At 37.5% G+C, this 24,656-nt stretch overlaps 1 protein-coding gene across 1 annotated transcript in view; it reads left to right on the plus strand.

The window, feature by feature from the left end:
• Positions 1-24,656, plus strand: part of LOC143178988 (pikachurin) — a 216,874-nt gene that overhangs the window by 16,147 nt on the left and 176,071 nt on the right. The gene's annotated exons all lie outside the window — the stretch shown is intronic.

A 24,656-nucleotide genomic window follows, 5' to 3' on the forward strand; every position in this document is an offset into this window, starting at 1 on the left:
ACCCTTCACTGGATACCCAACGGTTTTCCGATTTTATTCAAGAATATAGAATTGATTGAAATTTCCTGTTATTTACAGCATTTACGGTACAATATAATGTATACAGACTTTTTTAATTAGTAAAAACGTTACGTTCGTGCCGCGAGTGGATTCACATACCTCACAGAAATAACGCTTTAGAAGTGGAATCCACGTCCATCAATCGCAAGCGAGATTTGCTATGGAATAATTTCAGATGGAAAAGCGTCCCCTTTTGAATAATTATTCGTACGTAACCCAATGCACGGCCTTTTCCATATGACGTGTTTTTCCCTGCGGATAAATGTTGCATAATATTCTAATTGGTGACCATTTCGGTGCTCGACGTATGCTCGAATCGAGTCATTCAGTCGATCAGGAATAATAAATGAACGGTAGGAAAAAAACGCAGAGCATCGCAGATTTTCTGATACATCGTATTTCAGCTGGATAATCCATTTCGCTATAGATATGTTTCCCATTACGATTAAATTCTCGAAAAAAAAAAGAAATAATAAAAAAGCAAAAACAAAAATTACGCCAAGTACATGAAAAAGTTCAAGACCAAAATATCATAACAGTACGCCAAAAATACACATAAGAAAGGTATGAAATCAGAATGAGCTATAAGTATGTACATTGAAACGTAGTTTAGAGCTTTTTAAACTTTTTATGTATATCGAACTCCTGACAAAAAAAAAAAAAATCGAGAAATACGTTCTTTGCTATTTGGGTTTTCTCGATCGGTTTCTTTTTCGAATCCAATATCGATTTCGAAGTTAAGACGTTCAGGTAAGCTACAATATCGATACGGATCCGAGGGAATAAGGTGTCTCCAGTCTGGAATAGAATATTACAGCCGTCACGCGGGCTGGAGCGTAGATTTCTTGTCGCGCGATATTAGGGTGTCTCCGTCAGAAGGCGTATCTGCTTTTAAATCTGACGTCGTGAAAACGTTGACGTACAATGTGTACGAAATTCGTGAATCGGAGAATCTGAAATATTCATAAGGTGACAGAGATTTGTGAATGAATTTGTCGCGCAATTCCAGTGTTAAGTTTTGATACCTTTGCCATATTCCATTTAATGAGGCCATGAAAAATTGAGTGAAGAATATCTACACATTCGTTTGGGATATTCGTATGGAGAAGGGATTGTTCCCTCATAAGGTATTCTTGAATTCTGACTAGTCTCCTCGCGCAGAATCCTTGGGGTGGGGCACTTTCGCCACTTTCTAGATGCTAGACACAGGTTGGCAAGTAAAGGGAGTAATATTACTTAACCTTGTCACGTTCTTCCTGAAAATCTTATGAGAAACGATATTTATTACCAGCACGTTATTATGAATGGAGTTAATGAGATTTTAGTACATGATGTTCGATAACAGGGGGCAGAAATTTTAAGGAGTGATTCTATGTGGTAAAATAAGAGCAAAATGAAGATAGACGAAATGATACTTGGAGCTTTTGTGTCAGAGTTATTAATTAATAAGAAGACGCCTGAAGTATCTATGAAATGTGTCTGACTCGAGAGGGACATATTCTACTGAGCCCACTGTGTCTGACTTGGGACTTATTCTACTGTCTTCTCTGGATCTTAACTTGAATAATGCAGGATAATGCCAGAAGTAGAGTTAGTCTCTAGTCAGACATACTTGATGTGTATTTTAGGCGTTTTATTAGCAATTAATAATTTAAAAATAAAACCCCAAACACAATTTTGGTCGATCTTCATTTTCGTCTCATTTCAGCATGCAGAATCACCCTACAAATTTTTTTACACTTGTTGAATATCCTCTATGCTATCAAGAAAGCAGAATCAATAATTAGTGTTTTATATTCTTTTCAAAATTAAGAAAGTTGTTAAAGTGTTTGGAAGGAATGAAAAAATCAGAATTGCGCAACTATTTTTCATGTAGTAGCGAAAAAAGTTGCGTTTAGGTTTCTAAAAGAAGTCCGTGAAAGTAATTTGTGTCGTACCGCAATGGCCCTGAAGTTTTAATTCTTCTCTCCTAAAGTGTATTTTAAGAGTTCTGTATCTGTTAGTGTTCTATACTGCAGATATCAAAACTGTCTTTCATGTTTTCCTTTAAGGCAGAATTCATGTAGGAAGACAGATAATTTAACTTTTTGAAAACGTACAGTTTTTAAACTTTCTCATCTTTTCTTATTCTTTGTAAAGAAATCGTATTATGTGATCAAATATCATAACTGTTTGGAGTAACTTGGGAGACAGTTAACAAAATTTTATGAGTATAATAAAAGGCTTATAGAGTCAGTTGAAGTAATAATTCGAAGTTATAAATAACAAGAAAAATTCTCCTCTACAGTTAGCTAAACAACAACTTGCACTCAAAAATAAAACTCAATCCTAGAACCAAAGTGTCTTAAGTCACACAAAAATTAAGTGGACTCAATACACTCTGTTTTTTTTTTTATTCTATCCTCCACTTAATTCACAATTTATTTCGTAATACATTCTGCTTCTAGGGCCCAGATTCTAGGACCATTGCTAGTGTCATAGTAGTTTACCATTTATTCCAGGTTTTTCTTTCAGTTCTACGATCACCCTTGCCCTTACATTAGAGTGTCAGCTACTTTGTGGTCGATTTGCTCGTACTAAAAACTTCACACACTTCAACCACGAGTGACAAACTCCATCAAATGATATCCAAATGATCTTATTTCAACGCTTGTCTACAGTCTAAGAGTACCTACCTCTAAAGAAGGAATTAAACTAGACTTTAAGGAGGGAATTAATGCATACCAAAGGCAAAAATTATGAGTGCACGTTCAAGTGATCCCTACTCAAAGGGAGCGCTCGTTTCCTCTGTTAAACGACTTCTCCGTTCGTTAATTATTATTTAGGTTACCCTTCCTCCCGCCGTCTTCTTTTCTCATTATGTATCATAATTCCGCGCTGGGAATTGAATTTCGTTTAATTTCCCCAACGCACCGTTTTAGCGGAACGATTTAATAATCCACACTTCCTTTATCGTCGGTGAAATAATGAATCGTCGAACGTGGCTGTGTGTATTCGCAGTGAAATCGCGATTGAATTCCATCGCTCACTCGACCGATCATTTACGGTTTCCTATTTGAAAAAGAGGGGTAATTCCAGGACAAGAAACCCTATTTGGCCAGGAGGGGAGGGAGCAACCCTCCCTTTGGTTCTCTTTTTCGCAGCAGCAAGATGAATCGATCGCCCCCGCACACGTAAGAAGCTAATGATGAGCCGAGTCGATGACCGACTTCATTTCTCATTTGTGTCGCGACGGGACGAGTCTCTCGTGGAGCTTGCTTAACTCGATCGGCCGAAACTAATAGAAATTCGATGCCTCTCGAGGATAAGAAAGGAGGGAGTGGGGAGTTCTAGGCTACTTTCTCGCCGATCTAATGAACCGTATGCTGAAGACAGAATCTGTTGTTTCATTGTCAGTCTGATATTTTCTCATCGTTTCTGAAGAATTTGTATTTGACCATTTGTTTCAGTCTCGTTAGAGAAGAGCTTAGCGAAGACTATGTACTAATTATTATTTATCAACGTGGTCCTTTATTTATTTATTTATTCGGCATACATGGGGTACACCCTTTAATACACATGAAAAAATAAAGTAATGTAGTCTTGGAGAGGACTGTACGAAGTAGACTGTTCTTGGGTCTTGGAGGGGTCATTGTTAACCTTTTGCCATACTTAGACGAGTCTGGTTCGTGTACTTTTTACAGTATCTTCGCTGGCGAATACGCATGGTATTATATATAATTTTTCCCAAGTCACCGATCACGCACCATCGCGTGAGGGATCTATGTTTGTTCAATGGAAGCTCCATTGTTGGCAGTTTGGGATAGGCAGCGAAGGTGATAACATTACGAATGAAAATTGTGCGGGAGTGGGTAAAGTAATTTGTGGAATTAAAAATGAATGGACTAAGGAGCATGAAGTTTATTGTAAACTTTGTTCATGTTCAGAGAAAGCACAGTGGAATTTTTTTGTCGACGAAATAAGTCACCTTTTCAGAAAATTGAGTTTGTAACTTGATTGAGGTCTGCGAGGTAGAATTTATATTTTTGATAGAAGCCAATCGAGTTAAAGGAACTTTTTTCTGAAAGGGCGAGATTACAATAAGATGCAAGTTCATAATACAGATTTGAGGTTCAACACATTGAATCTTAATCAATTATCTCGAATATAGAATTATGTGATTTGCGTCGTTTTGGCTTACAGTCACTGAACTGTTATTTTATTACATATTGGTTGCAGTGTATCACTCTCTTTCATTGTCACGATTCATCTTACTGTATTTACCTAAGACAGAAAAATCAAGGATGATTGTAATTTATAGACTCATTTATTACTACATTTTTTCAATTTACAAATATGGTTCTATGGGAGGTCTGGTAGATAGACATGAGAAATATATGAAATATATTTCATCGCTGAAATATATTTTAGTATTGCTTGAAAAAGGCTGTCAACGTTATTGTAAATATTCGGGTAGTTTATGACTTTAACGCGAGTATTCGTGTTGCAACGTTATAGCATCCCTCGGCTATTTTTTAGGGTCAATAATGACTCTTGAATTGGTTGCCCTGTAGGTACAATTACATTTACGTGAAATATTGATCAAACGTTTGAGGGAAATATTCATGTGTATCATGTATCATGTGCATCGTGTGCAAAACTCTTGTGAAAGATATCAGTTAACAAACAGAACGTTTTTAGAACCACTCATTATATTAAGGGGTTTGCTATTGGCGAGTACTAACTTTCTGTAACATGAATACTTTGGAACAGGAACATAAAAACGCAATTCATCGACAACTTCGAACTAGAATTGTTTAAGTTTCTTAATTGATTAACTGAATTTGGAAGTTTTGCACGAGAAGTGCCTTGGAAATGTTCGACAATGACGACGGAAATTTTCTCCTAAATACAGAGAAATTAAGTGAAGACCGTGTTCCAGAAGTGGGAATATTTATTAAAGTTGATAAAGTTTAAGTCGATACTTGTTTGTAAAATTCGATTTCTCAAACGTAATTTATTTTGAATGTTACTGAAATTTGTATAGGATAAATTGTGATACAAATTCTTCAAATTTATTGTTGCTTTTTGATGACCTGCATCGGTTTCAAAATTTTTGTGTTTTGACGATAGTTTGTATCACTTGCAACTCTTGTGCATACTAAGACCTTTTCAATGATCGATAACATTTAAAAAATAGTAGCTTTAAAGTAGCTCACGAATAAAGTCCTGTAACAAACTCATATCAGAGTTTGCTCATAAGACAAATTTCAAAGTATTTATTACTATACATAATTAAGACGGGAAAATGGTCTCCAGTTAATTTACTTTAGGTTGCTCCTCTATGATAACGTTTTCCATTATCCTAAGAATGCAAATACGCTGGTATTTCATATTCAAGCAACAGTAGGCAATTCATATTCAAAATGCAGTACTTTCAAAGCATCAGAATATCAAGGTGCTCGAACAGTCATTCCAGCCCCACTTTATACTCCACAGGAAAGCGAACTGCAGGTTAGTCATTGGGTATCCATCGCATTTGAGCAAACTGGAGCTTTATATGGCCAATGAAAAGCCTTAAATTCGAGAGTTTCACGAACACTGGACGAGATGCTCTCAGGACTGATAGAAAATCTACCAATCCTACTTGTCGGTTATCCAATCCCTTCGACCAGTTTGCTAGGATTAATTGAAAAAAAGAAGGATGACGGACGTTCGAGGAATGTCAGATGTAAAAAGGTCACCAGTCCTCGAATAATTCGGTTCAGTCGACCAGGAGGGACAATTAATTACTGTAGTCTTACGGGTTATTACGAATTTTTATTTAGCTAACGAAATTGATTCCTGGAAATTGTCTCTCAGGGAGAAAACTTTTATTTTATCTTTTCTTCGAGCTCTGTTATCGAGACATTATTGAAATTTTTGTTAATGAAAACCTCGTGTTAATAGTGGAATTATCGAAGTAGTAGTAAATTGATGGGAAATTTTTTAAGAAAATTAGAGATATTTAGTTTTAGTTGGGGTTGAATAAAAGTGTGTATAGGTACCTATGTTAATTCCTATTTGGTAGGTTTAGCAGTAGGTTTCCGCAGAGTGTTTAAGATCATGGGGAATTAGAGATGAGAAATTTTCAATTAGAAGTTGGGAATGTTTTGCAACAATTGCCGCGTTACATGTTCCACTAGATTTCCCAGGGGTACGTACATGTTGTTTCCTTGTTAGCAGATGGTAACTTTTACTGTAAACTTAATATATTATATTAAAATGGTAGAAAGGGTGTTGCAAAAGTAATCCCTTTCCTCTCGTGTTCATAAACTGTTTTCATATTTTACTTTTTCAAACCCTCTTCTTCCAAAAATGTTGCTTTACCATATTATCGTATAAGAATTAAATTTAAAATAAATACAGAAATAGTTAAAAATAGTTTGAATAGTTAAAAATTGAAATATTTCTACACATGTCTATGGGTTTGAAGAATCAAAAATTCGGATATTTGAATATTTAACGATTTTTATCTATATCTGAATATCTAGATATTAATATAAATATTGATACATATCTGGATGTTTCTAAAATAAAAATTTCAGTTCTAAACATCACCTGTCGTTGCTTAAATGTGAAATAGAGAGGACTATGTTGATACCAGAGAAATTGATTGCAGATTTTTCCTTCTTAGCTGCAGCTCTCTCTTAAATTCCTTCCTCCGAGTAAACCTCAAATGACGTACATTAGTTTCTATTAAGTCTCGAGCACTCGAAACCACAAATAGAGGAGCTCATTCAAGGGAGTCGGGGGATACAGAAAATTGCTCTCGCCGCTTCAGCTCCAGCTGCGGTTTAGCTACCAACCAGAAAACTAAAAGATTCCAAAAGTCTCTGATACACTCGCCAATAGCGAGACACACCTCGTGCACTCTCTCGTTCGGTTTACACTGTGACGCGTTTCGCGCTGTCCAATTACGAGCGTAAAGGCTGTGGAACAGGATCGTTTCGAAGTGCGACTGGAAGATGGCCCCCCCGATGACGATCCAGAGCTCTGCTCTCTGAAAGCCTCGCTGGCGTGGATAAAGCAATAAACCCGCGGTAATGTCGCGCACCTACGAAGCCTTTGGCTTGTCGCAGCTTGTCGAAAGTGGATTATAAACGAGGGGTCTCGGATCGGGAGACGCGGGCGGCGGTTATTTCCACGACTATTGCGAACGTTATTGGATAATAAAATGATTCCCCTTCGTTTTCAAGCGTCGAGGATGCGTTTAAGTGAGCCTCGAGGTTTGGTAAACGAACGACTTGCTCGGACGGGGCGTATTCTAACGTTGTTCTATTTGATTGCGAGTCCCGTCTCGAGTTTGCTGATAGAACCGATTCGACAAGGATCGGTTAATTGGAATATTACATTCCTCTTGGATCTCTCGTGTAGCTCAAGTGTTTTGCATTTTATGGAACACGATTCGAGATTATATAGACTGGTTTTAGTAACTGGGGAGAACTATAAATTTATTCCCATTAAAATTAGAAGATAATTGGGGAGGAAAATTTTGTACTGATTAATGAACTCTATTATTCTGTGGTACAATTTTTTTTACATGTACAGACGTAGTTGTAAAGTACAATTACACTTTTTTTCTTAAATGGAACTTAATCGTTTGATTCTTTTTTAAGATATTTCACTTTTTTTGACAATTCATAAGAAATATTCGAATGCAGTGTATCTCTAAAAAAAATTGTACGTAAGGTACATGTCTTAGTATCCATGTCTCAATAGCAGAACTCTAACGCTGATTTTATTTCACTTTAAGCTTAGATTTTAATTTAAAAAAACAGTGCTACATACAAAAATAGCATCATAAAATAGTACGTATATTATTCAGTTCTTGAGGTTCAATTTAAATATCGAAATATGCATTTTTCGGTTATCCACTTATTGGAACATTCAGCATCTTAAACGTCTGGATATTGAGACATTTACCTTAGGATCTCAGGATGATGGGAGTTCACCAAGAAGTGGAAAATATTTCTGTATGATTTTCAATTACCTGCTCAATTAGGTTCCAGCGATTCTTATAATTCATAATTTCAAACCAGTTCATATTTTAAATCCCTCGAATTTTCCCTCGAAAGACGTTATTACAGGGAATAAGAGACGACATTACTTGAACTTAAAAACCAGGTTTCCAGATCACCAACGAAGAAAACGTTAAAGGACCTTGATCCATCCCTCCACTCTTCAGCGTTCTTTTCCGCTCGAACCAGGTCGCCTTTTAACGCAGTGCCGCGGCGCAACATACTCGCGATAAATTCGAATTAATGGATGTAAAAGAGTCTTTATCTTATGCATCAGTCATACACGCTGTATCTTACCAGCAACGTTTGCATAGCTCGTTAGGAACCACTGACCTAGAAGGGAAAGGAATTCGGTTACTCGACTGGTATTAATATTTACGATATCTCCAGGCCAGCTCGTTCGTTTTTTTTCCCCCATCCGTCCCTTATTTCCCTCTTCTAACAATCACGAGAGAGCCTCGGCTCCCTATTCTCGCCGTGCCCCTGTTATTCTAATTTCACCGCGAGGTTTAAAGGCAGCGATATTCAAATGATAACGAACCCCGTCGCGGGTCTTTATGCAACAGCGCGCCACGACACGGTTGGAATTTTAATGCCCGAGTTTCTTTATTTATATTCGCGACCCAGTTCGATTTATACGCCATCCAGACCTGGGATCCCACAGCGTTCATCCCAGTCATTAGCGTTAGGTAATTAGACGCGAGCCATGGTTCGCGGCGAGGATAAGTGGCGAACGTTTCCACGGGGTTGAAAAAGAAGCAAACAGCTTTCGCAAATCGTCTGTTGCGAACGCTCGGGAGATTCTAAAATTGCGAACAGCGAGTGTACTTTATCTCCTTTCAAAATTATTAGACGTGGTATTAAACAAGGGTGGCTGAAACTAACGCAGGGTTGTGTGCTTGGTGGACCGAGGAAGGGATGCTTGGTCGACTTGCTTTCGTTGCTGAACGTGACTCGTTGATATTTCGTGATTGTTATTATTATAATTAGGCTGCGGATTTTTTAGGTATTTATGGAAATTTGAAATGTGTACAAAGTTACAGAATGCATGTAATATTTAAAACCATTGAAAATATAAAATATAGACTGCAAATTGTAGTATTTAGAAATTGAAGCAAAATTTTTATTGAAGTTTTATTTTTTTAATTGTGTTTATAAAAATATGAAATTGCATAAAAATCCGCGGTTTAATTATGATACAGGGTGTTTTTGAACAGCACGACATAACTTTGTAGGGTAAATGTTCTAATTACTGTCAGTGTCCCTATAACAGGGTGGAAGTATTGCTGTGTGTTAAATTTTGACTCTCAACCTCCCCAGTTTTCTGTATTTATCGATTCTTTGGGAACCCTTAAGTTCAAAGAAGTCAAAAGATTGATGACTAAATTCTGGATTTATGGATGTGTGTCTCTGTATGTATGTATGTATATTGGTGTATATTTTGCTGTATAGCTTTTTATTGAGTTATCAGAACCCGACGAAATTTGGTGTGGTAGTTTTTGTATATGGATCACTGATGCTGTTAGAGTTGAAAAAGATTTGGTTAAGAGGGAAGGGGGGTTTACCTGAACATGTATGTACAGGATGATCAGTTTAATTGGAAATTACTGATCACTTACAATGCTACACCATTTATAATAAATGCTACCAACACTCAGAGGGTTTGTAGTTAAACTGATCATCCTGTATGTTGGGGATCTATTTTGCATATCTCTGGACTGTGTTATTGGAATATTATAGAGTATTTTGTTTTATCGAGTTTTTAGCACATTATAAAATAATATTATTGATAAGGGTTATTCTCAAATACCCCACCTCACCCACAAAAATAAAAATGTTATATTTTGATAATAAGCCACTTGTCTGATGTCGGGAAAGTATCGAAACCGTGTTACCAATTTTTTTTGCTTTAAAGATACAATGTTTTTGGATGATAATGAGTAATAGTTTTTATTGTTAATGCGTTCTGGACACTGGCAGGAGGTATGTGTATACAATTATGATTATGTACTGTTATTTAAATAGGAATAGGTTTCTACTAAAAATTAGAGATACTATTGTTTGAGATTTTTCATGTAAAAGTATTATAATTTCAGTTTGTATTGATTCAGTACTTTGATAAACTGTTTAGATTTATTTTTATAAAAATAAGTATCTACTCTTCCAGAGGTTGTTTTTTCTTATTTAAAATTGAGAAGATATAATTAGTAAATAAATAGCTTCAGAGAAAAATCTGGTAAGAAAAGAAAGTGTATGTTTATCAGTTTTGCATGTTGTTCGTATAATTTATGAAAATATTTGACGATAATTTATCATCTTTGTTCACAATTCTGATACTACATATTTCTCTGCATAGTGAAATGCTATTTAATTGGTGGCACTAAAAGTGAATTAATATTTATTTCGAATATTGAGCGCAACCACTGAAGCAAGCATTTATTAATGAATTTCTGCTCCATATGCAGGATTATTAATAAATGATAAACAAAATATATTTTGAAGTTAGTTGCATTTTAACGGTGCTAGTAAATTTGAATATGTGAACTAATTCCTTGAAATTGTATTTTTCCTTCGTTTATATCCGTTTAATCGATATCTAATGAAATAAATTTAATGAAACCTTGTATGTTAAATTCTATGAAAATACTGAGAGGAATTTTGCTTCATACTTAATGAAGGAATTTGAAAAATCGTACCTATATTTGGAAAACATAAAAATGATCATTCATTACTTTTCGATCAACCTATTAAACAGCATGTAGCTTTTGTCTTAAATTTTATTTAGCATTAATAGTAGAATTACTATTCTAAGTATGACTAAATGCTTCAGTGGTTTAGAAGAAAACGATTCCAAAGCTCAGAAATTTCGTATGTGTATGTACAAAATTGAGACGCGAGTCTTTTAATATAATCCTTGGTCACTCCAGACATTTCATTATTTTCTAAATAACAAAACGTCGCGACCAACTCACTCTTCGAGGTTCTTCATACAATTCTATGAATACTCCAACCTAAAAGTCTTAGAATCCCTCTTTTCCAACACTTCGTTTTTAAAATACTTATACCAACAGATCGAGTCACCCATCTGCTCTTTAAATCGAAAATGATGGGTCTGAATGAAGCCAACGGTGCTCGAGCCAAGGGGTGTCCTGATCGAATTAAAAGGAAACTGTATCCTAATTGCAGCTCGTCTCGCGATTCATTGCAGAGGCTGTACGATTGGCGTAATTGATTATGATAATATTTGACTACCTGCGCAGTAGAATTGCTTGTCTACCCCTACCCACGTGCCCCTACACTTATAATTAGAGGAGATATTTACTGAAACTCGATGGTTGCCGATTGCTTCGTCGACGCGTGAAAACGATTTTAATTAGTCACAGAGTTCAAACACGGTCCCGCTTAATTTTGTCCTCCACTTAACGTCAAAATTGACCAACGAGCCCCTGACATCCTGCGTCAGTTGGGGCGCTCATTAAGAGGACCCAGATTGCAGCCTTCTTTGCCCATGGCCTCCCCCTTCGCACAATGTGTCGTTCAACGAAACTCGTAGCTCTTTCCTTCCATTTCGTTTGTTTAGATAGCTGTCTATTGCTCTTTTTAACGCTGATGACAGTGTTTCGAAACGGCTGTCTAGATCGCGAGAAAAATTACAATTCGTATTCATTTTCGATTATCTAATTTTTGGTACCATGAAGTTTCCAAATTTCTCCATGACCCTTATTTGGAATGTTATTGTCCATAAAAGTTGTTTAAATATAGCGATAATTACGCAAGTAACTTAAGTAAAATATCTAATAAAAATTCAATCTATTACTTATTTAGTGTTGCATCGATTTACATTGCGAAATAAGCGGTAAATTTCATTTCTCTACATTTTTTTATTGAGATCTCTCTCATAATTAGGAGCACAAATAGGTCAATTTTTAATAATCCAGTCTTTGCTTTGATTATTCCTCATTTTTTCAAAAAAGAAAAAAGATTGTAGCAAATTTTGATCGTTAATAAATCAATTAGTTCTCAGTGATTTGTATATAATACTTTGAAAGGTGAAATTTAATTTCTCCCCTTAAATACTTGAGTTTGTCCCTTTCAGACATTTGAAGAGCATACCCTGTGCGAAATCTCTTCACTTATATTCGTGAACTATAGTCTCGGGACACTTACGGGATAACATTGATCAAGTGGACAGGTTTACATATTTTTTCGTGTTGGAAGGGTTAAACATAATCGCGTGCCATGGCAAGTATCGTTCTCGTTTGATGACGAGTAGACGGTGAATGGAATGTGCCACTGTGTAGTCGGTCGCATTACAAGTGGAATAGGTCGGTAGGCGGCCAGACCTCGAGTGGAATGAACTAGAACGCATTCGGGCGATAGTTGTAGAGAGATGTAAAGCGTGGCAAGGACATAAATCTTGGACCCAGTTTGGTCAGTGCTATAGTGTGAATACATATTGGGACAGAAAACACGTCCAGTGAATTGTAGCGTTACCAATAGGGACAGAATACTGACAGAGTGTGAAACAAAAAGTAGAGGGGAACGCATTTAATGTCGCTTCTTTTATTTTATAATTTATGGTCTGTGTGACACACTAGAATGTAAAGAATAACAAATTAAATAACAGTGGAGTGACTAGGTTCTTCCTGATAATTAATGATCTTCCTAATAATAAATAATTGAATAGTTACAATTTTTTTTAATTATTCACATTGATTATATAAATTTGTAAATATTAATTTTATTGGAAATAGTATTGAATGAAAATTGTATAAAGTGATGAAATGCAAATATTCGAGTTTTGTTCTCTTGTATTTAGTGATACAGAAAAGTTACAAACTTCGAATTGGAAAAGTTTCATCTTACCACAGCTTTAGTGTAGTAGATGTGGAGCAAATAAAAATTTCTACCATTCTTTTATTATTCGCTATACTTTTTGTCTCTCGATTACTGTTAACATCTTCGAATGATTCAATTTCATGTTTCTCAATTTCCCTCCTCGCTGTGTAACAAACGCCTCGTGGTTTCCCGCGGCAATATGACGATCCAGGTGCAACTGAAATTTCTAGTGAAATCGTTTCGAAGCGCTGAATAGCACGAAGTACATTCGAAATTGGTCTGTTGAAGAGGAAATCGTGGAAGTTACACTCATAATAAGGTTTCCAATCTGGCATCCATGCCCTTTTTGCGACATCTGTACACACGATCTTCTTTTTTCTATTGTTATATTACTTTTTATTCAAATTCTATGCACATAATACCGCCCATATATGTGTATGAATACAAGCACCCTGAAGTGTTCATTTCACCGCTGTCCATTGTATTCTTTCCCCACTGAAAACCAACCACTATGTATTATTTTCTTTTCAGACAAGGCGGTGCTCTACTTTGATGGATGAAAAAAGAAGAGTACTTTAACAAATTAAAAAAAAGAAAGAAATGGATTTTGTACCAGTTTTGTATACTTTTACAAAAAATTCTCATTGCAAACGTATTGGACATTATTTTTACTGGCTGTAAAATTACACACAAAAATTCGATTCGATTTATGTTTATTTAGTTATATGTACTCCGAACCACAGATTAAATATTGAAAAATTGAAAATTCAGAAAAATTGAGAATGTTGTCATATTTAGAATGTATTAAAATGTATATATTATGTAGATTATATCAACTTTTTTTGAAAAATTTCGTAAAAATTTCTCCTTGGGAAACTGTTTACTATCAATAGATACTACTTGAAACAGATATGAAGTAAACAAAATTCTTTTCAGGTCAAAGCCAAATACTAACATAAACCAGAAACTAAACATAAACTAACAAATTCAAGAATATACATTGCCGTATTTTTCACTCATCAAAAATTGAGTTTCCCATCCATTTCAAAGTAGAGTACACCTATTTCCGACTAAAACTACCGTCGTTTACCAGGGAAGCCTGACGTTATAGAAAATCAATTACCCTCTTTTCCCATTGGCGCTTCTGAAACGAGACGAAAAAAATTTCGGCAATTATCGCTCCGAGGAATGCGGTGTTTCAGTTCCAGCTAGAACTCGGAGCGCTATTTTAACTTTTTAAATATTCACTAAAATAAAAGGGTACTGTGAAAAATAATGTTTATTTATATTGTTTGCATTTGTCACACATAACATGAAACTGTGCCTTTTATCTACATTCTCTGTTTAGTTATTTCTTTCTCAATTTTCAACAAAGAGGGTATTTCAGAGATACACGTCAATATGTCAGGAGCAGAATCTATACACTAAAATAAATAAAAACCATTATATGAACATATATGTCTTACATACCTTACATTTCGAGTTATTGATGATTAAAGAAAATTTTCAAAAGTGTTCGTCATTCAATAGATTTTTCCCTTCGGGGCCATTTATGATTTATTGAATATTCAATGCAAGTGAATAATGTGAATGAACAGCAACAAAGGATACAAAATGGATTTTAAACTACTCGAGGAACACCTGATATTTTCAAGCTACAAATATACAGCAAAATTCAATGCTAATTGTAAGCATCAATTCAAGCAATTAAGCAATTTTCTTTCGTAATGTGTTCACCTCCGCTGCCGATCTAAAACGGATAACTATCCCAAACTGCCAACGAAAGAGTTCCCATTGAGCGAACACAGATCCCTCACGCGATGGTGCGTGATCGGTTACTTTCGAAAAGTCCTCGTCACGCATTATCGCGTAATCAGCAGCGAGGGTACTGTAAAAACTGCAGGAGTCAGACTCGTCAAACTATATCAAGTGGTTAAGGTACATTCTTTAATCATCCATAACTCAACTATTAAACTATACAGGACATACGTGCACATAACATTTTTTGCTTATGCTTATGTGTAAATTCAGCTTTCGAAGTATTCACATGTATTCCTGAAACTCCCTGTATAGGTATTTCATCGATCTACGTATTCACTGTTCGAACGTACGACTAACCACGTAAAGGGTTAAAGGTTCGGGGGGCTCTGTTCATCCGTGCGTTGTGGAATCGTTCGGGCCATTAGCGCGAGGTAATTAGTCGACACGACCTTCTACATTGCGAAGAATAACCGTCTACAGATTAGTCGGGCGCGGGATTGTCGCGTCGGGGGTGAAGTAGGGGCGTATGTCGGAAGGACGAGAAACAGGAGGGTGGGTCGTGTGTGGTTGTGCAGGAGACGGTGTGTTGCACCGTGGTTAACGATATAACGGCCGAGCAAGTTTATAATGGAGCACAGGGAGACCTATAGGATGGTATCGTTGGGTGGCCACCTATAGCCTGCGGCTAGTACAACTAACAAATGAGACCCTGGCCCGTGATGCAAGCATTTCCCGATAGTTTGCCCGCTGAGAAGCTGGGAGAGAGGCTAGAAACGCTGAAGTGACAAAGGGAGGAAGCGACAAAGCAGAAGGGGTGTGAGTGCATAAGTAATTGCGTTTCTTTGTTTGCAGAGGAAGGTGTTAATTTTTCTTGTTGTTTTGGGTTTTATTTGCTTTCCTGCCTGGAGTTTATTTTAATTAGTATTATAGCGATTTGTACTTTTTTTAGAGCGATTTCTGTTTATTTATTCTACTGTCGAGGAACACTAGTCTGGTCAGACATAACGAAGTTAGTAGAGTAAGTCTCAAGTCAGACATATTCTTAGTAAGCCTTTCGTCTTATTTTGACTCATGGAGTCGTGATTTAAAATATTTGACACCTGTTGTTGAATACCCTGTAGATACTAAAAATAAGGATGCACTCAGTTTATTATTTATTATTACTATACTACCACTAATTCTAATACTAATGAAATTTGCAGTGTAGGCAATCTTAAAACTGATTCAAAGATTCCTTCATATACAGGGTGGTCTGCCTAAAGCAGGCCGCTTAAATATCTCTTCCTGTTGTGGAGATATAAGAAATATTTTGAATGTAATTTGAATGGTATCAGGAGACTAATATGTTGCAACAAATACATTTTTGGGGTCATTTTTTCAGAAGATCGATCTCCTGGTACCATTCAAATTGCATATAAAATATTTCTTGTACCTCCACAATAGGAAGAGATACTTAGGTGGTTCGGTTTGGGTATTTTTTCTTTCATACACATTTCACTTGCACCTTGACGTTTAATTCTAACTCAATACTCTTGATTTTAATATAAAAGATAAACTATTAAAATAAAAGATAAACATACAAACTTAATATTTCTTAGCGAACAAATTCATAACTCAGTGTAATCATCAATTCGTAAATAAAGCTAGAAATTTAGCGTGGATTTAAATAACAGGTGGACACGTATTTACTAGTAGATTCTTTAATACAATTTACACAAGCAGTTTTCGCTTACAGTAAAGAAAAAGAGATGTATTTTTCTTTTACTTTATAATACTGAACAGAAAAGCACTTGTTTTTATCGCTTCAACAATTTGCATTTTATGCACGTACAAAACATTTCACGGAGCTCATGGCTCTTGTTATATTTCTACTACTACCGCCACTGTCACACTCACACAGACACACACACACACAGAAACTAAAAAAGCTCAAGAGTTTGAGCTTGCCGCACAAGCTCAAATCACTCGCATATTTTTACCAAAATGATTAGTAAAGTAACGTCATGGGGCGACACATCGACGAGTCAATTGGTCTCGCAGAGGTGTTATTTTCCAGTCGTTCTATTCATGGCGATTTGTACGGAATCGCAGCTGACAGCGTCGTAAAAAATGGCCCGTACAGGGCGACTGATGAGCGGAGGCTCGTTAAAACGCGAACCAGAGCCAACAGTTTCGTTTCCACCCGCGGAGAGATCAAGATTAATGAATTCCATTGGATTCGGATAAGGTATCACTTAACGCACGGCCGAAGTTGCCCTCGTATATCCTTGTAATCGACCGCGGAGACCTGGCGAATCGATACGAGGTTCCCTCCGACTCATGCACGACCTTTGCACGCAACCAGAAACCGCAGCTAAACGAATTCCATGATTCATCGTGCTCCAATTAAGCGTTCTCCTCGACCGCGAATCGTGTCTGGCTGTACTTCGCGACACTTTTGCCTGTTTAGGGATGTGGACGCTGTTCCTCTGTTCCTAATTTTAAAACACCAGCGAGCTCGCTGCTTCCGGAAACGAGGACACTGAGAGACGGTTAGACGAACATCCATTGTGTGCCCCTGATGCGACGTCAATCTCGGCCGTCCAATTTCGTTCACCCCTCCTCGGCAACTTTTCACTTTTCTCGATGAGATCTTCGCTAGCTCATACCCGAATTTCTGTGTCTTTGCTCTCGAACTCTGGTGTTGTGGGGCCATGTCCTCGTTTCGAGTTGCTTCGCGGGGAAACGCAATCTCCTGGAGAGCTTGGACACGTCTTTTGTCTTCTTAGTGCTCTTTTTGTTTGCGTTATTCTTCTTCTGTGGTCTGGCTTTGTTATTGAGCAAGTGTATAAATAATTTTAAGATCTGAAGAGTTTGGATGCGAATCAAATGAAGTTTTTTTCCTTCTGGAGATCGCGAACCTACACAACTTCGATGTTTGAAGTGATGGTTGGGTTCGTTATTTTTAATTATGTTATTCGAAAATATGGGAAATATCTATTTATTTGAAGTAACAGCAATTTTATATAATTAGTTGATATTATGTAGATGCAGATCTCTGTATTTTATCGATTTAAAGCCTGAAAAGGAAATATTCATTAACCTTTGGAAGGCGAATGGTTTTCAACGAAAACGGAAGACGAATGCAGGGGCATATTGACTCATAATAGAGTTTCTATTGCAAACTATTTTTAAGGAAGAACTATATATAAAAATGTAGTTTGATTTCATATACCTTATTTTTGTTAGTTTACTGTAGACCTGATACATGAAATAAGAGTATTTTTTGTATGGTTCTTATAAATAAATTTGTTACAGTTTTGACATCTTGTACTATATTCAAGGTCAAAGGGTATGCTACAAATTTAGTTCTAATATACAATCTTTGAATAGTGGATCATTCCACATGCCAAACTAATTGTTTTAAAAAGTACTTTCTTAAATAAAATTATAACAAAAAATACTGCGTTACATGGAATATAATAGTATTTATCTGAATTCGAATTTCTCTTGGAATAACCTTGAAGTGACCCTGAATTGTCTCTAGAATACCCTCGAAATACCCTCAAGGTATCTTTAAAATATCCGTGAATCTTTCTTGTATCGTTTCTTGAGCATTCTCCAAATACCCTCCAAATGTCCTTTAAGTACCCTTGAGCTGTCTTTCAAGGGTCCATCAAGCACGCTTGAAACGTCCATAGTATTTCCATCCATCGAATTTTTCCCCAAAATTCTACTAAACTCTTCGACCAACCGCAAGCCTCACATTTGCCTTTGTGTATTTTTTTTTTTTTTAAGTTTAGCATACATTTCAAAACGCATCCATTTGTAGATTAAAAATAGGACACTCTGGCTGCACACTGTATGTATTAAAGGCTACTCGCGTAACAGGCAAAACGGCTCGTGAAAAAAAGAATATTCGCTCAAAAGGACCAGGTGCAAAAGGTATTTACATGGCAGCAGAATAATCCGAACAATGTCTCTGTTCCATGGTTCTGTTACACGTATTTCTTTTTCTAACTGAACCGTGTCGCGCACTTCTCTGGACGAAAGTAGCACGCGTATCGTTACGTTCGCTACACGAAAGTTGAAAAGAACGGCAGGACCGTGGCGGGTTGCTTTCACAAGTATTTGTTAACTCGGGACCATTTGCCCTATAAAACTTTCGCAAACAGAATCTATAGTGCAGCCGTCCCGTCTACGTGCACCATCCCTACTGTCGTGATAAGTCGACCCGCGACGTCAATTCGTGTTTTCTGTTTCATTCGTTCGACGCTAGTTCATCCACCGTATTTTACTCCGCTGCTGCGGAAGATCTTCCTTTTCGATCACCTGTGTGAGCGCGTTTCGCGCTCAATTTTTAGGAATTGGTATTGGATCTATGGTAGCTCGATAGGTGTTGGTGAAATTCGGTTATCTTATGTCAGTCCTTTATACTCGATTGTATTAAAATGGTATTAAAAGCGAAGTGTGATCGAAACTGTGATGGTACTTAGAAATCCCAATTTTTAAAGATATTGTATGAAGTATTAATATTCAACACTAGTAATTGATTTTAATATTATTGTTGATTTAAAATATTAACATATCTAGAAAATCACATATCCAAAAAGTCAAATATTTGAGAAACATTGATATCTGAGATATGTGAACAGCTTTCGTATATCTAAAATAAAGGTAACGCCAAGTGAAGCTAAAAATGATAGTAAAACATGTAATGTCTATTTTAAAGATCTTTGGTTGCTTATTTCGATACTTGCACAGTCTTCGAGACTTGTCTGCACCCCGAATCTCTATCTTTACAATAATAAAACTATCGACTCAGTTCAGATTTGACCAATCAAAGTACTATTATCTCATAAAATTCAACTTTCGTCCATTAGAACCCATAAACAATACAAAAATTCCTTTACATTACCTCCCATTCTATCCTCCACCCCCAAGCTCGCCAACAAAATCCCTTCGTACAGCCTCAGCTCCCCTCAGAACTCCACCCCATAGCCCATTCAGGATTCGTTCCAGCGAGAAGCAATCACATAAATCGCGTCTCGCGGTTCGAAATCACGGCCAGCAAGGATCGTTACCGCAACACTCCCCGCGTTTACGTATTCAGGTGTGCTCGCTGGCGACGGTGGTAATAAATTCGGCAAACAATAAGTGCAGTCACGTGCGAGTCGTTATCAGCGCTATCGATACTTTCGCGGCGCAGCTTCGTTGAAGCTGCAGGATCTGGGTCGCGTTCTCTGAGTCGCTGTCGGCATCGTGGATGCACAGAGCGTGCCCGCGACACGGCGACGACACGACGAAAATAATAGCAGCCTTTTTCGAGGCCGAGTCTGACGCCGATGAACCAATTTTTCCCAGTCCTCTGTGTATGAAACACGAGGGCGGCGCGATATGTCGTTGCCCCGGATATTGGAATTTTTCAGCGCTCGTGTCCAGCGGCAACGATGAACAGCCATGAAAGAACAGGGGATCGGGGTGCAACGAACCGCGTGATCCGCTTCTGGTGATGACCCAGCCCTTCGCGGGCCGAGGATCGCGTTTCGCAGCGAGCTGAAGAGGAGACGATACGCGATTACGGATCGATGCCAGATTTTATCGGCGTGCTCTTGTCCGAGGCGCTCCGAGTTATTCTTTCCTTGCTCCTTTCTGTATTTCCTCCCTCGGTATCTCTGCTGCTCGATGGGGATGGACGTTATTGCAGTCCTCGAGCTTCTGTAGAATGGATCGAGTTGCACGGTTAATTTCGAATTGGGTTTTGTAGTCTCTGCTTCTGGAGGGGTTGTGCGAGGGTACCTTGAGAATGTGAGTGAGATTTATCTGTTGCATTTTGCGAGGAGGTCAGGGTGGATGTGATTGTTCGGGAATGGGAGAGAATAGAATAGGTAGAAGCGAAAGGAAATTTTGGTTTTTAATCTTAGAATCACACCTTTCTATTAAAATAATAATTATTATTTTTGAAAATTCTTTTGCCATTCTTCCTTGGGAATTTTAGAAGAAATAGTTGTACTGTTGGGAGGTCAGAAATTGTCGTTGGATCTGATTGGCTCCGTAGAAAAATACATAGAGATGTCACACACGCATTTCTCCTATTGGCCGAATTGGTCACACCTATTACTACTATTTTCAGCGAACTGAGCACTCCTGTTGTCCTTCTCTCACTGATAACTTCTGAGCTCCCAACAGTACAGCCTGATTTCTGTCTACAGGAAGAACAAGAAATTCTTAAATTATTTAGAAGCGCATGTTAAATGAATATTAAAGTTTTAAATTTTGCGAAGTCGTCAGTAATCCCAGAAGGACGTTTCAGAGTTAAGTAATGTTTTTAGATGAATCTAATCTAATTTTTGCTTATCCTTGCGTTGTGATTTAAATATCTTTAATTTTATTTTTGATGTTCCATGACATTTCGATTTATGCTTTGCAGTTTGCAGTCAAGGCACGTTCAACATGCGTTTCGGTAGGTGACAGGGGCGGAAATATTGTAATATAAGGAAAGCTGCGGATAATGCACTGCGCATATCTTTCAGGTAGTGTCGCTTCTCGGTCAATAAATGTATTTTGATAAGAACTAACAAGTTATTTTCTTACAAACTTATGAAGAATGACTATTCCTAAATCCAATAAGTTAAACATTGCTCAACTGTATTCTACTCATCATATCATTCAGTAGATATGAGGTACTATTTATTTCTCTGTTTTAAAAAACTGAGCTAGAGTGTTTGGAGCATTTGGAGTGTTATCTACTTGAAGCCTTTCCAACCTCAACCACAAAAATACTAATAAGTAGTTCGAACTACTCAACATACCCTTGCCACCCATTACATCATCTCACAATTAGGCCAACCTACACGTTACACCAGCAACACCAAATGATACCAAGTAATCGTGCCACTCAAGTATCCACGTATCGTCTTTCATCAATACCGCGGTTACGGTCTTGCATGACAGTATGCAAATGACATAACCATTTTTCTTCCACCCTAGTATACCAGGTTCCCCATTACAGTCCACAGACTCTGCAACGCCACGAACTCGTCTTGTTTCGATACACCTTTCTCCCCGACAGCTCCCAGAGGTCATCGTTGACCTGGATTCCCCTCGACGTTCACATCCGCAGTTGACCCAGGATCGCAGAAGACCTCTGGGATCATCGTCGTGCCAGGATCGCGATCTTGTAATCCAGATTACGTGCTCTGACGAATTTCGTCACGAGCCCTTGTCGATTCCATTAATCTATCGAACGTTCTAAAGCGCCAATAAATATTTACGTATCGTTGACCCTTAGTCGCCGTTCCAGGCTGTCGTTTTATCATCGACAAACTCAGCGAGCCCAAGGCTCCACGTGCTCATGTGGGCGGATTTCCATCAAGTCTGCTCGTGCCTAGGGCTTTGTGCTCGAGCAGGCTGAAAGGATCATCGAATATCGTTATTAATGAGAGCAGTTAAGAAGTTAATTTGTATTGGCTTGTAAGCGCGAATATATGCCAGCGAACTAGTGAGCGATACTATTTTAAAGTTAATTATGACTTTATTGGATCTTTAAGCTTTCGTGTGAATTTTATAGCTTGACTTGTTGTTCAATTGGAATAGACTTGAGGGCTTTCGCGAGATTGTTGCTGCTGAAGGTATAACGTTCTATGGTTGTGCTCCAGTTCAACTCTGCTGATGAAACTTTCTTTTTTGTTCTTTTGATGGTAGTGCAGCGATGGAGTGATTCTGTTGGTTTTGATACAGAAACGTTATCGGGTAATTTAAACGATGGCTTATGTACCCTTATACACCTGTTTCGTGATTGCAATGTAGTTGTAATTTGAAACGATTTGGTGAGGCTTTTAATGGGAATTATTAACAAAAATGATTAACTGTAATACAAATTTATATAAATACAAAGACATGGTGTTCGAAAGCAGGTGTCAGAAATTTAAAGAAATGATTCTACTTATATGCCAGAATGAGAGGAAGATCAAGAATATTGAAATTGCATTTGAGGTTTTGTTTCCAAGTTCTAGTTGTGGAGAAAACGTCTAAAATAGATATGAAATGTCTGACTTAAGGCTCATTCTACTGATATCGCTGCGTCTGACCTAACTACACTGGCAATAGAATAAGTCACAAGCCAGAGACAACTAACACGCATTTTAGGATTTCTCTATCTCTGATTCGGAACTTATTCTACTGACTTCGCTATGCCTGTCTGACCAGCGCGCATCATCAGTAGAATAAGTCCCAAATCAGACACATTTCGCGCATATTTTAAGCGTTTCCTTAACAACTAATAACCCAGAAACAAAGCTCTAAACGAAATTTCGTTATTCCTACTTTTCGTCTTATTTTAGCATCTAGAATCGCTCTTTATAATTGTTGACACCTGTTGTCGAACATTCTGCATATAAGCGAATAAAATGAACTAAGAGGTTACAACATTTAGAGCTGCTTTTCATAATATTTAGAGCTCGATTTAAGGCAAAGCAGGTTTTATTTTACCTTTCATTTCTTTCACTGCGTTCATAAACAATGAATTTATATAAATACTCCCAATCCATTAGTAAAAATATATAATCTATAATCTATAATAAAATCCTTGAATAATAATAAAGAAAATGAAGAAGGTTCCTTGTCCTTAAAGCAACTTTTTCACTTCAGCACTTCAGTGCTCTACATTCCAAATCTTCATTTCCTATCCACCCAGCACGCGCATTCCTGAAGCCAGCAAAATTTAATCGAATCTGCTGCCAATTCCTCTCGTTTTCCCAGCGGCATTTAATCGATCGCCACTGTACCCACCCACCGCTGAAAATTACAAACGACCGCGCTCAATGAAGTCGATTATCGGTTAATTGTCCCCCAGTCGACTCTTTAATTCGCTAAGCTCGTTCCTTGATCGCGGTTCCAGTTCCTGCGAAGCGTCGAGATACTCGACCGGTCAATCTCGTTTTTCGTATGGTCGGTGACTCGGATCTTCTTCCATCAGACGCAAGGAGCTGCCTCGACTCGTCGGCGCAACAAGTTTCGGGCAACTTCCGTTTCACCGCGCCGACGATGAAAAGGAAAACGACTGCCAGACACTACTTTACACGCGGCTAAACTTATTCAATTGCCAGGACCGCTCGTCTGCTTGCTGTTCTACGAGATTCATTCATCCTCGTTGTGGCAGGATTTTTTTCGTTAGTCGAGGAGATTGTAATAGAAGTTGTCTTTTCTGTATGTACTGCGATTCTTTCTGATTGGAACCAGGGAAGGAGGTCGAGATTCTTGTGGTCGAGTGTAGTTTTCGTTTAGAGCAGTGCTTCTCAAGTTTTTTCGAATTACTATCCCAAGTCTCACTGGTTTCTCTTAGTTCTATAAAATCGTCCCTGGCACCTCCTGCGTTATATATACAGGACTTATTTAAATTAGTTGACAGTCGAGTTACTGAAAATGTAATTTAGAAGTGTCGTGACACTTAAAAAATAAAATATTTAATTTGATATTTTGTTGTAGGAAAAAGTATGGGGCAATTGCAAGAATATTCTTGTATCTACTTTATTAGATGGAATATTAGGACTTTTTTAGACGTTGTTAAGTAACAGTTTAATTTACTCTTGTGTACCATTTATTGTTTGAAATTACAACATGAAGGAACTATACAATATTATCTACCATCATGTCTGATCAGGCAATATATGTCGTAGAACCTGTGGATCAGTTTACATCGACACCTATAAAACACTTTGCACCATCTTGACCCTACAAATAACTACCTCGTCCCGAGACATTGGAAGACTGGATTCCTTCTTCTCTCAATTTGAATTTTTATGGAGATCTACTCCACTCGAGTCACTCTCTTCATTCTGAGATTCAACGTCTGCCAAAGTCTGTCATTCTCAGAGAACAGTTCCCCCTACACATAGCCTTTTCATTGCTTACCACCCCGCAACTTTTTCTTTTTCTCGGTGGAGAATCTTCTCTGACAGTATGCCACCCTTCGAGTCA

This window comes from Calliopsis andreniformis, chromosome 5 (genome assembly GCF_051401765.1).
Source record: "Calliopsis andreniformis isolate RMS-2024a chromosome 5, iyCalAndr_principal, whole genome shotgun sequence".
NCBI classification, from domain to species: domain Eukaryota; kingdom Metazoa; phylum Arthropoda; class Insecta; order Hymenoptera; family Andrenidae; genus Calliopsis; species Calliopsis andreniformis.